The sequence below is a fragment of the Mustela nivalis genome (genome assembly GCF_964662115.1).
Source record: "Mustela nivalis genome assembly, chromosome: 18".
NCBI classification, from domain to species: Eukaryota; Metazoa; Chordata; class Mammalia; order Carnivora; family Mustelidae; genus Mustela; species Mustela nivalis.
The window spans coordinates 2410165-2432353 of NC_139037.1; the positions used below are offsets into that span (position 1 = coordinate 2410165).

General features: G+C 59.3%; 1 protein-coding gene across 3 annotated transcripts in view; it reads left to right on the forward strand.

The window, feature by feature from the left end:
* LOC309853521 (uncharacterized protein) overlaps positions 1-22189 on the forward strand; it is a 450528-nt gene that overhangs the window by 359928 nt on the left and 68411 nt on the right. For 2 of the 3 annotated variants that reach the window (XR_014305778.1, XR_014305779.1), the window contains exon 4: positions 18720-19667. The exons of the other annotated variant lie outside the window; for it this stretch is intronic. The gene's annotated coding sequence lies outside the window, so the exon portion shown is untranslated. The remainder of the gene's footprint in view (positions 1-18719; positions 19668-22189) is intronic. 3 annotated transcript variants of the gene reach the window in all.

Consider the following 22189-nt stretch of genomic DNA (forward strand, 5'->3'; position numbering starts at 1 on the left):
TTGGGGTGTTCGTTAAGCATCTACTATGTGCCAGGCTGTATTCTAGGCACCGAACAGACATTCTAAGGAAACATGCCCATTAGAGCCTTGCCGTTCAATGTGTGGTCCAGCAGCCGCGGCATCCACTCGGGGGGAGGGCTAGGCATGCAGAGTCCCAGGCCTGCCCGCGGTGGGCTGGTCCAGGACCCGGGTTTGAGGAGAGCTGCTCTAGAAAATGAAAGGAAGAAGCAGGACCAAAAACCCACGTGGCCTTGGTCCACAGTTCAGGTCTACAGGCATGTTTCTAAAACTTGCTCATTCTTCTAGCTTTTTCTCAGCTATGAGAAACCAGGTGAGGAAGGGTGACTCTGGCACCCTAAAAATTCGTTTGTTGAAGCAAATATGAATCATGTCTTTCCCCCGAGACCAAGACTCCCCCGAGGACACAATCTCGGTCCAGCCCACTCAACGCTGGGTCTTCTGCACAGAGCACGGGGCCTGGCACCCAGGAGGTCTTCGCAGACACCTGATGGCTGATGGCCGTGGCTCAGGTCCCCAGTCAAAATGGACAAACGGTTTCTCAGAGGGCGGGTCACACCCCAGGAGCCGCCAGCCCTCGGCCAGGCCGGATCTGGACCTGTGACCGCCCATACCCGCCCACCTCCCTTGCCAGTAAAAGGCAATTTGTAAAATTACCCCACGGCCAGGCAGACAAGCGGGGATTGTTGGCGGTCCCTGTGTGCAAACGCAGCTTGAAATACCTGCTCCTCGAGGATTGAAATACCTGCTCCTCGAGGATCGGGGAAGGGCGGGCTCACGGTGGGCTGCATCTCCATGCCCACCCCTCCCCCACCCCCGACCCTGGAGGTTTTTTAAACAAGCCACGGGCGGGCCAGGAAAGGGAGGCCTGTCGTCCCTTCGGGTGTAAGGCTCCCTGCTGCCCAAGGAGCATCCTGACCCTTCAGAAAAGGATTTCTGGCAGAGTTGTCAGGTTTCACGCCAGACACGCACTGAAGAGGTGTGGGGTTGCTGGTCTCGGTGTGGGTCAGGCACTGTTCCCTTCACCTGCGCGGGGAGCCTTACCTCCCCATTACGAACAGGAAGGGGTGACGACACCCGGGGTAGGAGCTGCACAGACGACACCCGGAGGACCGGACAGGGAACACTGAGCCCAGTGCCCGGCACACACGTCTGGTTATCACATGCCCACTGCCAGCACCTCCACTGGCCTGTTCCTGTATCCACCCGTTGGGCGGGGAGCCCCCATAGCCTCCATTGCCAGGGGAGGCCCAGAGAAGGAATGAACTTGCCCAGAGACACACGGCTTTCAGACTGACGGAATCCGCACCTAGCCGCCCGCACAGCCTGACCCTACATGACCAGACCCTGCATCTTCATCCAGCACACTGTCTACCGGTGGTGCAAGCTTCCTGAGGCTCGGATAAAGGGGAGGCTGCCCTGATTCAGGCGCAGCAGCAGCACGTGCCTTACCGTGCCCAGGACAGGGGCCCTCAAGCCTCTGAGCCTTAGGACTCTGCCTCTTAAAACTTGTTGAGGACCTCAAAGAATTTGCTTCTGTGGCTTTGTATCTATTAATATTTACAGATCTGACATGAAAATCGGCAAAATTTTAAATTTTTATGTCCATTGGGGCGCCTGGGTGGCTCAGTCGATTAAGCATCTGATGTCAGCTCAGGTCATGATCTCAGGGTCCCAGGATGGAGCCCCGCGTCAGGCTCCACACTCAGCCCCTCCCCCTACTTGTGCATGCACATGTGCGTGCACTCTCTCAAATAAATAAAATCTTTAAAAAGTAAAATAGTGCATCCATCAAGTCATCATCAGACAAAAGCACACCTTGTGACATGTTAACACAAGTAACATATTTTAGAAAAATAATTAGATTTTGAAAAATAAAAAGTAGTGAGAAGATGCAGCTTGCTTGACATTTTCAAAATCCGTTTACCATCTGGCTTAGTGGGAGATCATCTGATACTCTCATCTGCTCTAGTGTTCGATCTGGTGAAATACCTCCTGCTAACAGAGCAGACAGAACTGGTCACACACAGACTTGTGGCTGGAAGCTGAGAGGCGCCTTCGCGGTTTCTCGGGATGGTTACGGGTCATCTTCTTTAACACTACACCAAAACTCAACAAGAGGTAATTGCTTGAAGGCTTGTTGCAATGCGGAACCTGAAACCCAATCAATGAACTTTTCACCCCATCACATTAAAACCTATTGATCTGTCTTGTACTTTGCACAGATCTCTCACACACGCGTGATTTTGTAACACTCCCCGAGGGTGCCTGGGTTATGGGTTCCCTGGGTTATGCAGAGATCTCAAATGTTAATGCCTTTCATTGTATAACCTAAAAACTGACGTTTGCTAGTATTACCACTGATCTCATCAGAAAAATCTTTTGAGTACTGAAAAGCAGTCAAGCTCACCATGACAGGTACAAGTTCTCCAAAATTCTAATTCTTGCTTAAAAGTTTGAATTTTCCCTGCAGGTGACAGGCCCACTGTTCATTTTCGGGAAAACGATGTCTAAGGCTGCTGGTTTGAATGGCCATAGTCTGCCGGTCAGTTGCTCTCTCAGTCAGGCTTTCCTTGAAGAAAGGGCGGCGGTTCTGTTTGTGACTTGACGGCCCCAGAGACTTTTTTCCTCCAGATCCCAGACCTGGGGGCGGTTGTCAGGGAACGAAGGGCAGGTGATGGGCCCTCGGTGTATCTTCCATTTCTTCAAACTGACTATTAAGGAGACATATGATTGAGGGTCAAGATTTATCAGTAAAAACCGTCTCGCCGGCCTCATCAAGGACATTCTTAAGGGAAGCACTTAGCGCAGCCACACGGCGGTGGAAAAACGGGACACTCTGGTACCACTGCCTTGTTCCGCCCTAAGCCACCAGCACTCTGCCCACCGTTGCTTCTGAACAATGGTGCCAGCACCAACGCTGGAAAAGGCAAGTAACACAGTAGTATTATGAAGATGGTGTGACCTCGCAGATCTCCTGAAGGGGTCCTGACAGCCCCCAGGGCCCAAGTGCATGAATGCAGAACCGGCTTACAAGTTCCAGAAAGGGGTGGTGTAAGATAATACGGGGACCTCAGATTTAAGTCCTAGACCAGCCCCAAGAGCCCAGAAACCCTTCCATCGGGGGACAGTGTGGGAGGGGGTCGCCGGGCCCCCGAATGGACTCTGGTCTCTGCAGACGTCTGTGGCCGCAGACGCAGCCTGGGCCTCCGGGTACTTCTCCGTAAAACTTCATGCCATGGACGCGGGGTCTCAAGGGGATTCTGAAACTGTCCAGAACATGTCATATCCTCCCCTCAAATTTAGACGCCAACATTGCTGTGATTTAACTGTCAGCTCCTACATCGTCCCACTCTGAGCAGGAAAACAGCTTCCTTCAGAGGGAACTGAAGCAGGTGTTGGGGGCAGCTGTGTTTCCAGAGCGAAGGGAGGGCTTGAGGGAACCAACAAAGGACTGGGGAGAGCCAGAGTCACGGCCAGCTGGGTTGGGCAGGGCAAGGGGAGAGAGCTGGGGTGAGCTACAGCCCGCAGCCCAGCCTGCCCTGCTCCCCGCTCCGGTCTGCTGCTCGTGTGTGCCGCTGGCCAGGTCCAACAGAACCGGGAAGCAGGAAACACGAACCCATCGTGCAGTCCACGTAGGGCAGTTTTCCCAGGGCACAGAGTGGCATCGGGAGTGGGTCTGGAGGGATGACTGCAGAGCAGCCAATTCAACTTCCCACTGACACGGTCAAGGCACAACACGCTGTCATCTCAAAGGGCTCCTGGTGACCAGCCTGCCGCCTCTCAGCCCTACGGGCGCCTGGGCCCGAGCATGGCAGCGGGCTCCGCAGCCCTCTCTCTGCTAGCGGTCTCCTCCACGCCCTGCACCCCAGCTGGCCCTCTGACCCTCCTTCAGAACCCTCGTGGACGTCCGGTGGCTTCTTTCGGCTTCTCCTTCGTGTACCACGACTCAGCATTATCAGTCCGCCACGCTGTACGCCCGCTAACCGCCCCTGTTCTCTCTCCCATCTTGCACACAAGGAAATCAGGGATCCGAGGGGGTAAAGCAGACACGCTTAGTAAGAGCAGTGGATGGCTGGGCCAAGAGAAGCAAACCCAGGCAGCCAAGGGCCACTTGCCAGTGCCTTGTCCAGCACGGTGGAGGCTGAAGGACACCGCGCCGAGTCTCCCGAGTCCCAGGTCCAAGTTCTGACCTCGGGCGCTTCGCCGTACGTGTACTCCGTCCCCCGGTCTATGATGTGGGGGGCTCTTCCGGATACCACCGGGACGTCTTCCGGGTCAAACAGTGCCTAGGCCCGGTGGGGGCTGTGGATGCTAGGGCCTGTGCCTTCGAGATTTGCACACGCCCCCAGAACCACATCCGTGCTGTCAGGTTTTGTGAACAAACAGGCCCCTTCTCATTGGCCCCGTGCACTTGTTGGGATCGGCAGATGTAAAATTCTGACATCGCACTTAGAAAACTTCCTCCATCTGGATTGCTGCAGTGCACAGGGGATCATTTGCCAAACACGTGTTTCATAAAACATGGACCCACTTCGCTGTGCCTTGTGGAGCTGATAAAATCCACCTTTTCCCCGATCACGTGAATGCCGCCCGTGCGTGCTTTCTGGTTGGGAAGCGATGAAGGCCACGCAGAGTGAAGGGAGGCCCTGGGCTTCCAGGCACCACGTGGCCGGTGCTTGTGCCAGGGGCAAAGGCAGGGAACACACGAGGCCACGCTTTCCTAAAAATAGAGACATGTAACATGTGGTGTTCATAGGACACACAACGGGGTCAGCAGTATAACGGAAAACAATTCGTTTCTGATGTCAGGCCAAGTGGTGCTGTCGGGAGGGGCGTGTACACACGTGTGTCCCCTGCTCACGCTCGGAGAGCGCTGGAGGGAATTAGGGACAGCTGACACTGGCGTGGCTCGGGGTTTCGGAGTGCTTTTCAGGGAGCAGAGTAAGGACAGGCGTCGGCTCTGCGGCCCGACTGCTGCACGCAAGGGGTTAAAATCCCGGCTGCCTCGGAAAAACAACTTAAAAAAAAGCAATTTTCTCAAATTGGGATTGACTACATGACACGAAATCCAGTGTTTTAACCTTGTTTCGGTGGTTCTGCCGCGTTGAGCACGTCCATGCTGGGTGACATCACCGCTCAGAACCGTCCAGAGCTCTCTCGTCCTGCCGGCTGCGGCGCTGCCCGCTGGCACTGCCCGCTGGCACAGAGCCCCCCCCCCCCAGCTACTTCCCCGTCTGCGGCTCTGGCGGCTCTAGATGGTTGTGTGGAGGGATCACGCAGTGGTGGCGTTTCCACCACCGGCTTGTTTCCCTGAGCAACACGTCCACAGGGTTCCTCCGCGCCGCCGTGGGGCATGCCACTGCTTCATTCTTTCTTGAGGCCGAACCCCACTCCACCGTGTGGGTGGATGTCGTCCGCCGTCCGCCCTGCACCCTTGGGTCGCCTCCACCGTCGGGCTGTTGCGGGCAGGGCCGCCACGAGCAGCTTCCAGTGGTGGGTGCTCCTGGGCGGGTCGGCGGTCTCCAGGCTCCCACACTGAAAGAAGGTGCCGCACCTCGATGTCATTTCAAGGGAGGATTCGGGGTAAAACGGGGATCTCAGGCCTTTGAAGCCAAAACAGACCTGGTTTCAAATGCTTGATTCTGAGCCTCACTTACTCGTCTGTGAAATGGGTACTGCTGTGGGGACCGCTGGTTGCTGGTTCCTGGGAGAACCCGCAGTTGTTCCAGGGTCTCTCCCTCTTCCAGGGTCTGGGGGGGTGGGAGTAGATGCCCCAGCAGCCCAAGGCGGCAGGTGACACAGCAAGCCCCTCCCCCTTGCCAGTGATTGGTTCAGGGGACCTGGGCTTCAGCCAATCAGGTCCTGGCAGGTCCCGACTGTACCTGAGTGATGCGTTTAGGCAGAGGATGGATTGGTTGCTGGGAGAGAAGGGGGTCCCTTCTGCCTGGGGACCAGCAGGGAAGCTGGTTGTTCTGGTTGGTCGGCTGACAGCCGTCCTGCCACCAGCAGGGCAGCTGGCGCAGGGACAGAGCCCAGGCCAGGGGAAGGCAGAGAGACAGAGCTGGAGGGCTGGTTGCACCCCGCCCCCGTGCACACGCACCCGGACACACAGACCTCGTCGCACTCACAGACACACAGACAGGCACACCCTCACTGCATCTACGGACGTCCACTCAGAATGTGAAAACAAAACAGATCCCAGTGAGTAACAGTGACCTCACCTGATGAGATGAAGCCCCAGGGAACAGAATTTACGGACGTGCCCCAAGTCCAGGAGGAGGGCTGTGCCAAGTCAGGACCACCACCGACATACCCTGAGACTACCTCAGCGGCCCCCGCGTTGTGCTGTGCTCACATACAAGGGTGCCCATGCCACCCCCAACACACACACAAACACACTCAATTAGGCTCAGAAGCCACGTCTCCGGAAACGGCAGATCTCGGGGTAACTCACAGTTCTGCACCAAGATGTGTCAGTGGCCAGGCCTTCGAGTATTGCTCCAAACACAAATTTATTTCAGAAAGAGAAGCCTGCACCCAACACTTTCCGTCCTCAGCATTCCTCCTGGTTCTGAATAAGATGTCCGAAGTGGGCCAGGACTGGGAAGTAATGCAGGGAGGGTCAGAGAATGGGGGCAGGTGGGTCGCCGTGGACGGAGGCTCACCCACTTCAGCAGCGGGAGCCTGCGAGGGCCACGGGGGAAGCTGATGGCACCTGCCATGTACCACGTCCTGACCGCAGCAGCGGGAGCCTGCGAGGGCCACAGGGGAAGCTGATGGCACCTGCCATGTACCACGTCCTGACCGCTGTGCGGCGGTTAGTAGGAGAGCCCTTTGTTCCGGAACCACACGTGGCAGTGTTCGGGGGTGGGGCGGATCTTGTCCGCAAATTTCTGGGCCTGTGTCCCTGAGCGGGGCCGGGACAGGGGTTGGTAAAGATTCATATGTGGGGAATCTAAGTGGAAAGTATCTTGAGAATTTTCGTGATCCTCTTCTGTAGGTCGGAGGCCGTGTCCAAAACAGAGGGTATGTGCTCCCAAGGGACACCTGGGAAGAAAACAGCACCAACTCAGGAAGGGGAAGGAGGTGGAAGGTGAGGTGGTGCTGGTCCGCGGCCGGCCTCCGGCTTAAATCAGAGCCTGCGAGTCCGGGAGTGCGCCTACCACACCATCCCCGTGACACCATCCACCGGGGAAGCCCCTGGACCCGAATTAAGTGTCCTGCTAGAATGCGTTAGGCCCCCCTTCTGCCACATCAGCATGGGTCGTGGCCGCGGGCCAGGAATAGCAGGCAGGCCTCGCTCGTGCCGATGGATGGGGGAAGGCATCAAAGTGAAGTGCGTGTGAGGTCGGATGGCGTGACCGTGCGGAGACATGGGGCACACACCGCAGAGTACAGCGGGGTCCCGTAGTCCACGGTTAAGTCAGCTTTCACGGGTTACACACCGTGGTTGCGGCCGAAACAGCCCTCAAGGGTAGCCTCTCCCACCTTTCACAGGACTCACGTGATCCGACGCAGTTTTAGCCAGCGGTCTGGAAGATACACGGCATCATCGGGAAGGTAGCCTGGGGGTAGCTGCCCGCACAGCCCGGCTGCGCCGAGCCTGTCCCCGGGGCCGGGTGTTGGGCCGAGTGCTATTATCTCCCTGCAGAGGGGGCTCCCGGGGCACAGGGCGCACCCCCAGCCCCCCCCCCCCCCCGGCTCCCACCACACCTGGCACTGAGTGCCGCCCAGTTAGATGCGAATTCAGAGCCTTTGTTCTGTTCTCCGCTGTGATGGGGCCTTGGTCTCCGGCAGTCCAGTTCCACCACGGGCAAAGCCATCTTAGCCGCAAGGAGCCACCAGAGCTGGAACAACCGCTTCTGTCACTCTTCCCCATTTGCTCAAAGCCGTAGAAGCAAGACCTCAGGGTGGGGGAGGGGTGGACACACACCCGCCGGCATCAGCTTCCAGCACGGTGCTTTTGGATAAGGGGGAGCTTCTACCGCCCGTTGGCCAGATTCCAAAATCACTGTCAAATTCCCAGGGCAGTCGGCGTCGTCTCTTCTCTGTTGAACTTCACTCTTGAAGGTTTTAACAAAAAAAAAAAAGCATGCCAGTTCAGGTGTGCTTGGGAACCAAAGAAAGGACGCGGGGCTTCTCCACGTTGCCAAGTGCCCGCCCCTCCCCCACGCCAGCCCAGCCTGCTGAGCGCAGCGCCTGGCTCTCTGCACCGTCGCCGGTGGGTCCCGTCGCTGCCAGGAACAAGGCTCTCTCTCCGTGCCCTTGTCCCGGCCACACGGGCCCATCCTCCCAAGCCGAGGCCGCTTCCTCCCTGTCGCTCCCACACGCGTGCAGACAGAGCTGTCCATGGTGACCGCGGTGCCCGGTGAACCACGTGGCGTAGGACCTCCCCACCTGCCGAGGTCCCCTCCCTGCTGAGCCCCTCGCTTGCAGGCCGAGGCACCCTGCGGTCCACACCGGTAATGTGGAGGATGGGCCCGGTGTTTGTTTCCTGATCTCGCATGCATTTTGTATTTCTGCAAAAAATAGAAATGGGAAATATCATACAGACCTTTGGCAACTACGTGTCACCTCACTTGCGAGCTCCAACAGAGGCGGAGTGGATCCGGGCTACACTTGGCTGCACGAATGATGGGGCCGGCCCGGGGGTCCGCAGGGACCACAGCCAGCAGCCGTGGCGCCTGCCCTTCATACCCGTTCCTCCACAGCGAGGGCGGCAATCCCACCTTTAAACTCCTCTCCCTGGCCTCCTGCACGCCAGGTGCCCAAAGCTGGGGTGATCGAAGCCACTGCCTCTCCCAGGGCAGCCTGCACACGAATCACCGGGGGTCTGGCTGCCACGAGGTCTCCGGGTCAGTGAGGCCCTGCAGCCCCAACAGCTCCCGGGGCGTCTGAGGACCACATGGGGGTAGCAAGATTTTAAAGCAAATGAACGAAGAGAGCTTAAGTAAGAGCCCAGCACCTTCTAACAGGAGGAGTGATCTACCTACCCCTGGACTCCAGAAGCTGGGGGCAGCGGAGGGCCTGCCACTGTCCCCCGGACCTTCCGCCTGGCTCATCTCTCTCCTAGGATTCTGCTCACGTCATACCCTGGTCCATCTGGGGCCTCGCTCTCCGGGTCACCCTTCTGTCTTTCTGTCCTTCCTGCCGTCCTGGAAGCAGGCCCCACAGACTCTGTCGGAGGCCCCTGCGCTCTGGGCTCCGGCTGAGGTCGGCAGTGGTGACACCAGTGTGACACGGGGGAGAGGGAGGCACAGGGCGCCCCGTCTGCTGCAGCGCCCGGCACCTGGGGCAGCCCCACGAGGTGCTCTTGTTGCAACTCTGTGGCCCTTTTACTTCTTTTCCTTGTCTGTACGGAGCCTTCCCTCCTGTTTCTACGGGGCCTGGTAGCCCCAGCTCGCGTGCCTCCTTGAAGACGTCCTGGATCACTCGAATCTCGGTTCACATCTTCATCCCTTAAACCCACTGGACACATGACGGCTCCTTAGCACGAGCCGTCTTCTCTCTTTCTGCCCTGTTCCTCCTGTGGGTCCGTCTGGGACCCTCAGCTCCTTCCACACGCCTCCCGTCTCCCTCCGCACCCGACGCCGCGAGGACCCCACTGTGCCCGCACGTGGACTTTTCCTCTGATGGGGCAGGTGACAGACGCAGCTGCGGGCGACAATGTAGGAAGTAATCTGGGCACGATCTATGCTTCCGTGTGTTTTCTCTCTCTCTGGGTGATTCCCGAGTACTTGGCGAAATGTCCCTAAACAACACAACATGTTTAAAAACCAACTTTTGGAAAGGGCTTTACTGAGATATGGCGAGCCCAGCACGCAGTGCACCCACGGGAAGCGTATGGTCCCCTGGCACTGAGGATGCCCGCGGAGCTGGGCAGCCACCAGCACCACTAACCAGGACGCTCCGGGCCGCTTGGCTTCCGGGGATCCATGTACGACACCAAGCAGAAGGACATCACCCACGCACGCGCGGTGAGTCCACCTGCCGCCTCGCACACCTGAGTTCAGGCGCCTCGTCCTCCCGCTAGAGGGCGTGGCGTCCCAGGTGCCGGCGGTGCGCCCGGCCACCCAGGTGTTCCGTGTCCTCACCCCCGCGGCCTCGGAGCGCCGGTTCCCTCCAGCTGGAGGTCTGCCGCCGTGTGCTGTGCGCCGGCCGGGGAGGGAGCTTCGTCTCTGAGCCAAGCGCAGACTGGACGGATTCAAAAGGTGAGGCGTGGGCACAAAGAAAACCCTGTGCGACGGGGAGGGGGTTGTGACAATCATAATGCTGCCATTGACGGAGTGTTTGCCGTGAGCCCGGCCGGCGCTAAGAGCATTACACGCGTATCTGATTTAATCCCCACAACAGCCCGCGGGGATGCACCGTCTTCTTTCGCCTGGTTTCCTGATAAGGAAGCTTCGAGAGAAGGAGATTTAGTAACATGTCCGGAGTATCTGCCCTGTTCTTAGAACCCGTATCATGATGTGTTTGGACAGAGGGAGAGGCCGGTCTGAACTGAGCGACCTCCCCCCCGTCCTCAAACCTAGAGACCTTGAGGACGCCGGCTTCCGCAGAGCCGGAATCTAGACTGTCCCTCGCACGCAAACGGCGGGCCCTTTTCAACCCAGCGTCCGGGGGAGGGTGCATCTGGGAGCGGAAAGAGCCTATTTCTGACTTAAATCTGAGCTGTCCGGCAACGTGTACCACGAAACCAGAGCTCGAGACCGCAGGAGATGTGTCCTCCGTCAGCCTTGCCTAACGTGACCCCAGAAACGGTCAAGTCCTTACCGCCTTACACTCCAGCCTGACGGTGCCCGCCTGGGGACCCCACCTGCCCCCCAGTTTACTGTGGGGGCCGAGAAGCACCCAGCGGTACTCCCTCTCGGGCCCAGGCCCCTTTGCCATGGAAGGCACCCCAGGAGTTTTGAAACTGTTAGTGTGGTTCGTGGCAGCATCACATGGGTGGCTCGCGTGCCGGGCCTGGGGCGGCAGGCAGGATGCAGAAGGGAAGGGGAGGGGACGTTCTCGCTTGAAATGGGCTCCCCCTCATTCTTACAGCGGCGATTCCCGCGGAGCTGCAGCGTCTCTGCTGGGATTGGGGTCTGGATCTCCACCCACACCCACGCCGAGTTTACCTTCCCTCTCTGTCCTTCACCGCATCACTCCACTCGGGGTGTCCGGAGCACCTGGGGGGTCTCAGCACCTCCCGGATGGTCGGAGCGGACACAGCCCGCCTCCCGGCCACCTTCTGCCCCCAGGTGATCTCATCTTCGGGGAAGAACTGGGAAGTCGCGGGTAAGCGCTGCTAAAACTTGTTCAGATTCAAGTAAGGAAAGTCATTAGCCGAGCGAACCTGAAGGGGTCTGCTGCTGTGGAACACAGCCCGGCAGCCCCCCAAACCCCGGGTCACCGCATGGCCCAGCAGCCCCCCCCTTGTGACCCCCCTCCCGCGTCTAGGCCCCAGACGCGGGCGTCTGCAGTCCGTGCTCAGCGAGGATTCTCTGTGGGCGCCGTTCCCACCAGCCCGAGCCCTCCCTCCACGGCAGGTGACCCCAGGATGGGTTCCCCCGGGAAGGGGGTCTGCCTCTGCCAAGGGAAACTCGCCCATTCCCAAAAGTCAAGTAGACCCAAACCCAGATCTCAGCCCAGCTTCCTTGGGGCGCCGGCTGCTGGACGGGCCACGGTGCTCAGGCCCAAAGGGCTGAGTGAAGGGTCATCATTCCTGCCAGAGGCTGACACCTGGGTCCACCCGGGTGCAGATGGCATTCCTGACCCAGTCCCTCTGTGGGAAGCCGCCGGGCCACACAGCGTGAGCCCAGGAGTGTACCCAGCCTCGGACGGCAGCGTCAGCAGCAGGAGGCCCGGATCCCAGCCCCGGCTCCTGTGCAGCGCGGACAGGTCATGTGACTGCTCTGAGCTCCCCAGTTCTCCACCGCACAAAGGGGGTTATGACACAGTCTTCAAAGCGCTGTTGAGAGCGCCACGTGAGCAGGGAGGAGCTACGCTGGCCACGTGTGCATCCGGGGCTCACACACACACGCAGGGACACACTCAGGCTGGCCCGAAGGTCCTGCTGCGTGCCTGGGTCTCCCTGGGGGTGCGGAAGTAGACGCTGTCCCCTGGCCTCGCGCTGCCCACCGTCTAATGCCGGACACAGGAAACAAGCACGGACACCAGGGGACCCTGTCTCCGCAGTGGCAAGTGCCACGGAGAAAAATAAATGACCCAGCGAATCCAGGAAAGGGACAGAGAGGGAGCCCTTGGCGGGACTCAGGGCAGACCTCCAGGTGCCACCTGGACCCAGAGCTGAATGACCGGAGGAAGGCAGCCACCGGAGTCCCAACGGGAGAGCGTCCGTGCCGGAGCAGGGCTGACGGAGACGGTCGGGGGGACGCTGCTCTGTGATCCCCCGCCATGCCCGGGGCCGAGGCGCGCTGCACCCACTTTCCAGTGGGGGGGGGAGGCCGGCCTGGCTTCTTTGCCCCCAGAACTGGCCTCTCACCTCAAAGGATAAGAGGCCGCACCTGGGGGTACCTCTCCCTGCGGCCAGTGGGCAGACGGGCGGCAGGGGAAAGGGGGGGGCAACAGAAGGAAACTTCAAAGTGCCGCCGAGCCTGGCAGGATGCCACGGCAGGAGGACGCCCCCAGCAGCCTCTCCCTCTCCCTGAATCACGTCCAGGGCCCCCGAGGGGCGTGCCTCCTGCGGGTCCTGAAGAGCCTTCTTGTTTCCCTTACAAAGAATTGTTTGAAAGTCTTGACAAAACACCTCTCTTGTGGGATTTCCGAAGTTCGCAAACACAGAGCCGCAAGCCGCAGAGAGCTCAGCTCTACGGGAGCTGCTCTGCACGAAGCGAATGTCGCAGGGAAGGGGCTTTGGCCGGGTCGTGGCTGGTCCACTTTGTTTCCTTGGCCTGGGTCTCTGGGAAGGCAGGGGGGGCCCAGCTGCCTCCGGCCCGCCTTGCCCAGGAGAAGGGTTTGGGGGCCGTGTCCCCTGCCGTTTGCACGACTGCTGCTGCTTTCAGGGACGCCCCCGACCCCCACCCCCGACGTCCACAGTGTTCAGGGCGGTTTTCGTCCCCAGAGCCTTGCCTGCCAAGGGCGCAGGGAGAGCCAGGCATGGTGAGTTGAGAGCGCGGGGCCGGCCTGATCAGGAGCTGCTTCTGCGCACGATGCATCTGTCGGCAGCAGCGAGGGGCCGTGAGCTGTGACGCTCGCCTCCGCAGGCCTTTGATGGCTTATCAAGGAGGCACGGCCAGGGAGGAGCTGGTCCTGTTCACTCTGAAACTGTGGAGAGCAGGAAACAGGAGCAGCACAGATATCAAAGGCCAGAGTCTCTCTAGATCACAGAGAGAAGCAAGGCTCACTCTCGCCACTGCGTCTGTCCCTAGGAGGGACGGGGGGGGGGGGCTCTGCCGTTTAATGCAACGAACCCAGTGGGGCTCTACAGGCAGAAAGGAGATCACAGCTGACAGCGTGTTTCTCTGGAGCTGGGAGAGGCTTATCCCACTGCTTCCCGTCGGAGCCCCACACTCTCAGGCTCCCCACTCAGCATTTCTCTCCTCGTTCTGAGCAAACTATAATTCCACCACCTTGAAACACCCCTACTTCCTGCTGGTTCTACCCAGGCTGTACCCTCTGCCCGGAATATTCTTCTCTAGCTAACTTCTTTCCTTCCTGACTTTATATGAACCTCACCACCCCACCCCCACCCCACCCCCCAGAAAACCTCTGTCCCTGATTTTCTCCTCCCGCACTTCTTTATAGTAGCTCACATCAGGTTGCAATTTCTCTCTATCTCTCGGGCTAGACTGTGAGCCTGGGACAACAGGAGTTGCCTTTTTCACTGTGTACCCCCGGTACAAGATGCAGAGTGTTTCCTCGTTGTTGCAAGGCGGCCACAGCAGCTGCAAGCATCATCTCCCCTCCTGAGCATGTCCTAAGAAGGAAGGGGGAACAGAAACCTCTATTTGAATGGCTCTCCCTTATGGAAGGGGTAGGGGGAAATATTCCCCAGAAACGGTCTTCTCCTGCCTCGTTGGTCAACACTGGGTCAAGTGGGCCCCTGAACAGGAAGAATTGAGAGGAGGAAGGAAAGAAAGAAGGAGAAAGAGAGAGAAGAAGGAAGGCAGGAAGGAAAAGGAAAGAAGGAAGGGAGTCGGAGACGGAAGACAGAAGGATGGGTCGATTGAATGATGGGTGGGCGAAGGAGAAGATGGGAGGTTAAAAAATGGGTGAAATGGGCGAGTATGCAGGTGGGTAAATGGATAGATTAGTGGATGGGTGGATGGATGGTGGATGGATGGATGGACGGATGGTGGATGGATGGATGGTGGATGGATGGTGGATGGATGGATGGATGGTGGATGGATGGATGGATGGATGGTGGATGGATGGGTGGATGGGTGGATGGGTGGATGGATGGTGGATGGTGGATGGATGGATGCATGGTGGATGGGTGGATGGATGGATGAATGGGTAGATGGAGATGGATGGTGGATGGATGGATGGATGGACGGATGGTGGATGGATGGATGGTGGATGGATGGATGGATGACGGATGGTGGGTGGATGGATGGATGGATGGATGGTGGATGGATGGATGGATGGGTGGATGGATGGATGGTGGATGGATGGTGGATGGATGGATGGATGGTGGATAGATGGGTGGATGGGTGGATGGATGGATGGTGGATGGATGGTGGATGGATGGATGGATGGTGGATAGATGGATGGTACATGGATGGATGGTGGATGGATGGATGGATGGATTGATGGTGGATGGTGGATGGATGGATGGATGGATGGATGGGTGGATGGATGGATGGACGGATGGTGGATGGATGGATGGTGGATGGGTGGATGGATGGATGGATGGATGGGTGGATGGATGGATGGTGGATGGATGGATGGTGGATGGATGGATGGTGGATGGATGGATGGTTGATGGATGGATGTTGGATGGATGGGTGGATGGATGGTGGATGGATGGATGGATGGATGGGTGGATGGATGGATGGTGGATGGATGGATGGATGGATGGTGGATAGATGGGTGGATGGATGGATGGATGGATGGGTGGATGGGTGGATGGATGGATGGTGGATGGATGGATGGATGGATGGTGGATAGATGGGTGGATGGATGGATGGATGGATGGTGGATGGATGGGTGGATGGGTGGATGAATGGATGGATGGTGGATGGTGGATGGATGGATGCATGGTGGATGGGTGGATGATGGGTGAATGGATGGATAGACGGATGGATGGGTGGATGGATGGTGGATGGATGGATGGGTGGATGGGTGGATGGATGGGTGGATGGATGGTGGATGGATGGGTGGGTGGGTGGATAGACGGATGGATGGATGGATGGATGGATGTGTGGATGGTTGAATGGGCAGAGGGGTGTGTGGATGGATGGACAGATAGGTGGATGGATGAATGGATTTATTTTCTTTAATTGTTTTTCATACATTTTTCACTGTGATTAGGTTGTTAGTTTTATGAAAAATAAGACCGGAAGTGGACAACGGGAGACCTGGATTACAATTCTGGTCTTGACTTGACAAAATGTCAGAAACACAGAAAAACATGTCCAGACCTGCTCTACCTTCCCACTTCCTTGGATGGTCCTAGAGTCCAGTCAGTTTCTCTGTCAGAAACCAGGAATGGTTGGTGGGGGGGGTAGACTTCCATGAACATGGGTCTGTGAGAAATACCTATTTTTATATTGCTTATGTAAAGTTTGCTTGCTTTTCACTGGGCCTTCCACGATTTTGTAAATCGAACATCCCACAAATGAAGCAGCTCATTCAGGGGTAAGAGAGAGAATCAGAAGATAGAAAAGAGAAAGTACAGTATGAGATTAAATAAGACATGGGACACGCAGGAGATGTGGTGCAACTATTTGCCTGAATCTTTCCAGCCAGGATAATTGGTCTGAAAACCCATTATTCCCTCTCAGCTCCTGAAGATTGGCTCATGTTTCTTCATTCATTGAATAAGATATTGTTGAACAAATACAAAATATAAGCTGTGGTGGTGGGTGCTAAGGGTATAATGACAAGGCAAATGGACAGGGACCCTGTGTTCTAGAGGGTTTCATCCATGTGTAGAGCTAGACAAGTCAACTGGCCACGGAACTATGATGTGGCCTTCAGAGTGGAGAGATCTGACAGGTACACCACCTTAACGAGAGATCCAGGTAATCACCTGTGAGACATCCTCATGCACCCCTGATGAAATGTTCTAGAAGGACCCAATGCCGCTTCTGGGGCACGCTCTCCAAGAACTCATCACCTGAGTCCCACCATGAGCAGACCTCCGACAAACCCAAATGGAAGAACGTTCTACGAGGCTCAGCACCAGCACCCTTCGGAAAGGCTGACACCGTGAGGGACAGGTGAAGACTGAGGGAGTGTCCCCAACAGGAAGGGACCAAGGAGACGGGATGACAAAATGCCTCCCAGGATCCCGGAAAGATCAAAGACATTAGTGGCGGGGAGGGAGAACGGAATCCAAATGAGGTCTATACTTCAGTTAGGGTAAGGCCGATGTTGGCTTCTTGGCGTTGGGATAATTTTATTAGAATTATGGAAATGGACGTCGCCGGTCCTGGGTAAGGGTAAATAACTTCTCTTGTGATTTTTGGAACTTTTCTGTAAGCCTAAAACTATTTCAAAAAAAAAAAAAAAAAAGTTGTAAACGGGCAGTGGGATGAATTCTCTGATGAAAGAATGATAATAGTGACACGAGGTCCTGTGCCCACGCGTGACCCGCCACGGGCAGCAGCCGCTCAGCCCGTCAGCTCGTGTTCCCGGAGCACCTGACGCCTGCCAGGCCCTGCGCTTTGCACTGGAGGCGGAGGACAGCATTTTGGGCACCTCCCTCTTCCATCCGCCCAGCAAAGGGGCTGCTCCCCACGGAAGCCGTTCTCGCCCGGACCCCAGATGGAACGTGTTCAGAGCCACAGCCGCATCCCAGAGGACACGCAGCTGGGACAAAAGGCGGATCTTTGCCGTTGCAAGGCACCGAGACTCCAGGGCTACCTGTCACTGCAGCTTAGGGAGCTCTAAGTTTCGACAGCCGATCACTCCGTGTCCCAGAGAGCCCGGGAAGCGACCGCTGAGCGCCGGCTGGGTGACCCGGGCAGAAGGCGTTAGTGCCGCCATCGCAGCAGCTTATGGTGGGAGATTCTGCCCGGACGTGGGGAAACCAGAGTCTCCCCAGAACCCACGTAGGGGACGTTTGCTCCACGTCACACCCCAGCCTCCTCCCCGTCTGTCATTCAGCTGCTCGTTGAGTGCCACAATGCATCTACTCACTGAGCACGCGGGTCGGCACCGGGCCGTTCCAGGCGGTGCAGATTCGCCAGCGTATCCGCTGGCCGGTGCTGCCTAACGAGCCGCCCCGAGATTCAGGGGCTTTCGCAGCCATTTGCGCAGTTCCTAGCCCTGGGAGGGGCTGCGTGATTCCTGCTGGGCTCAGCCGGGAGCTGGAGGACACAGAGTCCTTCGTTCACGCGCGGCTAGGGCCAGGCTGTTGACTGGGCTGTCTCGGTCCTCCTGGGGCCCTCCTTGACCAGCAGGCTGGCCCAGGCTTATTCACACAGGGTCCTCAGCGTCCCGAGAGCAACCGGAGCTGGGACCCCAGGGCACGGCATTCACATCGTGTTGCTTACGTCCCGGGGACCAGAGCAAGGTGCACGGCCAAGCCCAGGTTCAGGGCGGAGAAGTAGCCCAGGGCCTCTGTGGGAAGGAAGAATTAATTAGGGATCATTTATCAGATGTGGTGGGGAGAACAGGGGACAGGGCACCACGAGGGGCACAGGGGAGGGGACAATGACCCCCACTAGAGGGACCAGGAAGACTTCAAAGGCAAGGTGACGCTTCAGCCCGACCTTGAAACATGAGCCACGGGCCCCCTGGGAAGGTTGCGTTCCTGCATATTATTCTCGTGCCCAGTGCAGGCGGAGCGCAAGAAACCAGAGCAGGGATCGCCGGGCCGTTGGGGCGCTGGGCTGTCAGATGGCAGCGCCGTGACAGAGGAGGGACGTGAGGACCAGAAGGAAAGAGTGCGCGAGGGACGGCCAGCGAGAGCCGGAGCTGCGCAGCGGGGCGGCCTGGGTTCCCGGCTTCACCTCTCTGGGCTCGAAACTCCCCATCTAGGAGGTGGGGACGGTGACCATCCGTTCACGGGGTTTTCATTCAGGGGATTACAAATCCCGACGAGATGAAAAGTTCCAACGGTTCTTCGAACGTGAGGAGCTCTCAGAAAGTCGGCGGATTTGTGGTTCCTTCACCGCATGCCTGTGTTTTGAGTGTACAATAGGTCTTGGTGAGCCCAACCACTCCGTAGTAGACACGTTACCCCACCGTGGGGCTGGGGGCGGCTGAGGAAACACAGGTGGGTGCCGAGCCCGGATATAGGGTCTCTTCGTGAGCCCGTCCCCTCTGGGAGCTTCGGTCGTAGCCTGCTGTGTGCCCCACAGTCCGGAGCCCCTCACGCTGCACTATCACCATCCACGTTTCTGGTCTGTTCTCACACTTGCTAAGAGGGATCCTGCGAACACCACCACGCCAGGCCATCTCACCAGTCCCAGACATGCCGGGGTCGTGCTTACGCCCCTGAAAGGCTGTGTTGGGGTTTTCTTGTGAACCTGTTGTTTTCTAGAGTATGGGGAGATGTGCTCTAACCTGACTGTCTTTGGCAGGAGGCAGAACATTCCGGTACGGGAGTGACCCAAAGGCAACGTCTCCGTCTAACCGAGGCCTTTGAGCACATCTGACCGGGAGGTGTGGTTGCAGACAGTCTCGCGTTCAGAGCGAGGAGACCCCTCCGACGGGCACGGCGAGGACACAGCTCGGGCCCTGGAGCCGTCACAGCGGAGCGGACCTCTTCCTTCCCGGTTCCAGTCCTGGTGGGAGCGGTGCTCAGGAACACACCGGGGCGGGAACAGAGGGGGTTTATTTAAAGAACCGGAAAGGTTAAGCCACTCAGCGATCTGCAGAGCTGAATGAGAGGCGCTTTTACGCAGCCGGGCTGCGTTGCCCCGGGGCAGTGAGGGTCTCAGAATCCATCCCGCGCTCCGTGGCTCTCGGTTCCAGAACACGTGGGCAAGTGCTGCCTGGTGAGGCCAAAGCAGGAGCCAGCGGCTTCCGGGGCCCGCTCTAGGCTGCTCGCCCTTTGCCTGGTCCATGTGCAGCTGGTGACCCCCCACATCTGTAGGAGGCAGCGATCGTTACTGTCCCTCACTTACGGACGGAGAAACTGAGGCATGGAGGCGGAGGGGACAGAGCTGGGGTCTGGCGCCTCCATCTAAGCTCCTCCCTTGGAGCCACCAGCAAGCCCTCGGGACGGGGCCACATCTGCGTCTCCAGCGAGACCGCGTTCCTGGGCTCTGCTCTCCTCGGCCACCGGCCTCTGGGCTTCAGGCGAGGCCTCCGTGCATCCTCGCTCCCGCAGACCCGCAGGCTAGAGACGGACCCCGACCTTCGCCGTGGGAGCCCGCATCTTACCCAGACCTGAGGTCAGACCGGCGATGCGCTTCCCGGAAGGGCTCTCTGTGTCCCTCCGGGCTGGTCCCCGGCACATCGCCTGGAGCCTGCGGGGTCCACGGCCACGGCCACCACCGCGCCTCGGCTGAATGAGAATCGCCAAGGTAAGTCACGGCTTCTCGGGAAACACCCTCCGTTTCTGTCCCACGTTTCTGTGTCCACTTTCCTCCCGAACTAGCAGCCTGGGCCGCACAGGCTGGCCTTTGGGCCTCCCGGGTGGCTGCCGTGGTGGTCGCCTGGCGTCCCTGGGCTGTGCGGGCAGAGGGCCGGAGCTCTGCGTTAGCATGGGAACAGAGGGCGTTCAGGCTCAGAGGGTGTGGGTTCTGGTCTGCGGTGCCTCACGATGCCTGTAGCTGCTCTCCGCTCCTGTCTGTCCTGGAGGGCAGGTGACAGGGTTAGTGGGATGTCCCCAGCTCCAGCCGATATCAGCTCCGGTGGCAGGGATGGGCCTCCTGCTCCGCAGAAACCCTGCTTCCCGGTACGGGTCGGGTCACCCCTTGGCCGAGACAGAATGCACAGGCTGCCCCCCAGGCCGACTCTGACGAACCCCTGTGGGGAAAGCTCACGGAGAAGCCCACGTCCGTTCCCCCTCCCACACCCTCCCGGCCACTCCCCAGTCCTTGCTGCGGCACCGGGACTTCCCGGCAGCTGCCGACCGGCCTCCCTGTCCCACCCGTCCGCACCACGCGGACCTGAGGCTGAGACGCCGCCCTCGGAGTCTTCACTCCACGCGGGACCTTCTCTGGGGCTCTGGGGCCCTGGTGACGGCTCAGGCTCACTTCCCCCGCGCCGCTCACGCCCTGTGCTCCTGCCCCTGGAGAGACATGTGTCCCTCCTGCACCCACTCTGTGTCCCCTGCAGCCTCTGCTGGACCCCGTGCTCGCCACCCACCCCCCAGGACCAACAGGAAGTATGACATGCGCCTTCTCCTGCTCCCCCTCTTACCGCTCAGCTCTGGGCTTCTGCGTCAGCCCCTCTGGGAGTCCCCGTCACCCCAGTACTGCAGGCTCCCCTCGGCACCGCCGTGGCCTCAGCCCCTGGGCCGCGGCTCCGTGAGGCAGGAGCGTGGGTTTCCCTGACGCCCCAGCCCCGGGGCCTCGCCCCCCGCCACCCCGACTATTCCTGCCTCCGCGTGGAGGGCGACGGGAGCGAGGCGGCTCCGCGCACGGCAGGCTTGCCCTCTGCGGAGGGACGTGTGCCCCTGACGGGCTTCTCGAGCTGATTCCCAAAGCCGCGTTTTTTAAATGAAGACGCCCCTAAACAGCAGGACTCGCGGCTCCCCTGGCCGCGTGCAGAGAAGGCTCGGCGCTCACACTGGCCTGGATTCCGGGCTCAGGGTCTCCTTCTCAGCGTTCGGAGTAAGAGCCACCGAGGCACAGGGACTGTGCTCCTCGGAGCCCGAGCTTCCTCGGGGGGGCCGTGTGTCGGGCTCCACAGGCCCCGGGCTGCCCACCGCCTCCTCCTTGCCCGAGGTTGCGGCCCCGCTGCCGGGGACCGGCGTGTCCCCTCCCTCTCGGGGTGATCTCGGCTTCCCTGGGATTTGTCGGGGGGCCCGCGGCTGTCCTCGAGAAACCCGCTCTCACCGCTCGGGTGAGTCCCGCCCCTGCCGGGGTCACAGCCGAGCGTGGAGCATGGGAAGTCGTTGCGCCCCGCCCCTGCGTCGCACCTTTGAGCGTCGCTGCCGCTAGTAGCTTCGGGACGACACGTGAGTCCCACCTCTGCATTCTCAGCACCTCCAGCTGCGGCCTTTGAGTCGACACGTTGGCAGCGGGGGGGCATGACCCTGGGTGACCTTTTGGCTTCTGAAGACGACACTGGGGCCTGCAGATGGAGGGGGCCCACGGCGAGGCCTCCCGCTCCTTCCCTGGCCGCCCACCCCTGCTCGGGAGCCCGCTGCCGCGCGCTGGTGTTTCTTTTTCAATTGTGGTAAAACAGACGTAACATGAAATTCACCGTTTGAACCATCTGGGTACCGTTCTGCGGCACTAAGTGCATGCACGTGCTGCCACCCCCTCCCCAGCTCCAGAACTTTCTTTCTCCTCTTCCCAAACGGAAACTCCGCACCCACTGCCCGCCAGCTCGCACCCGCCTCCCCGGCCCCGGGGCCCCCACTGCGTCTCGGTCTCTGTGCGTCTGCCCGACCTCAGCTCCTCGTGACCGCGGGGTCTCAGTCCAGCATCCTTGCCGCTGCCTTGCTTCGTGCGGCCTGATGTCCTCCGGGCGCACGCACGTGTGGCAGGCGGCAGGGTGTCCTTCCTTGTTAGTGCTGAACCGTGCCCCCCGTGCCGGCCGAACGCCTTTCCTTTACCCGGTTCATCCCGTCGCCTGTCCACGGACACTCGGTCGCTTCCGCCATTTCAGGGCGCGCCGCTGCCGGCACAGGTGTGTGGGTGTCCGTGTGAGCTCTTTGGATGTGGACGCAGAGGCGGGGTTGCTGGGCCGCTTGCCGAGGAGCTGCCTGGCCGTCTCCCCATGTGGCAGCCGCAGCAGCAGAGCACGGGAGCCCCGGCTTCCCCCGCAGAACCCGTCCTGGGCCGCGCTAGTGATTTCCCAGCTTCGTCACAGCAGCCGCCATCCCGGGGGTGCGCCCCAGTAGTGTGGTCTGGTTGGGTCAGGACCTGCCGGT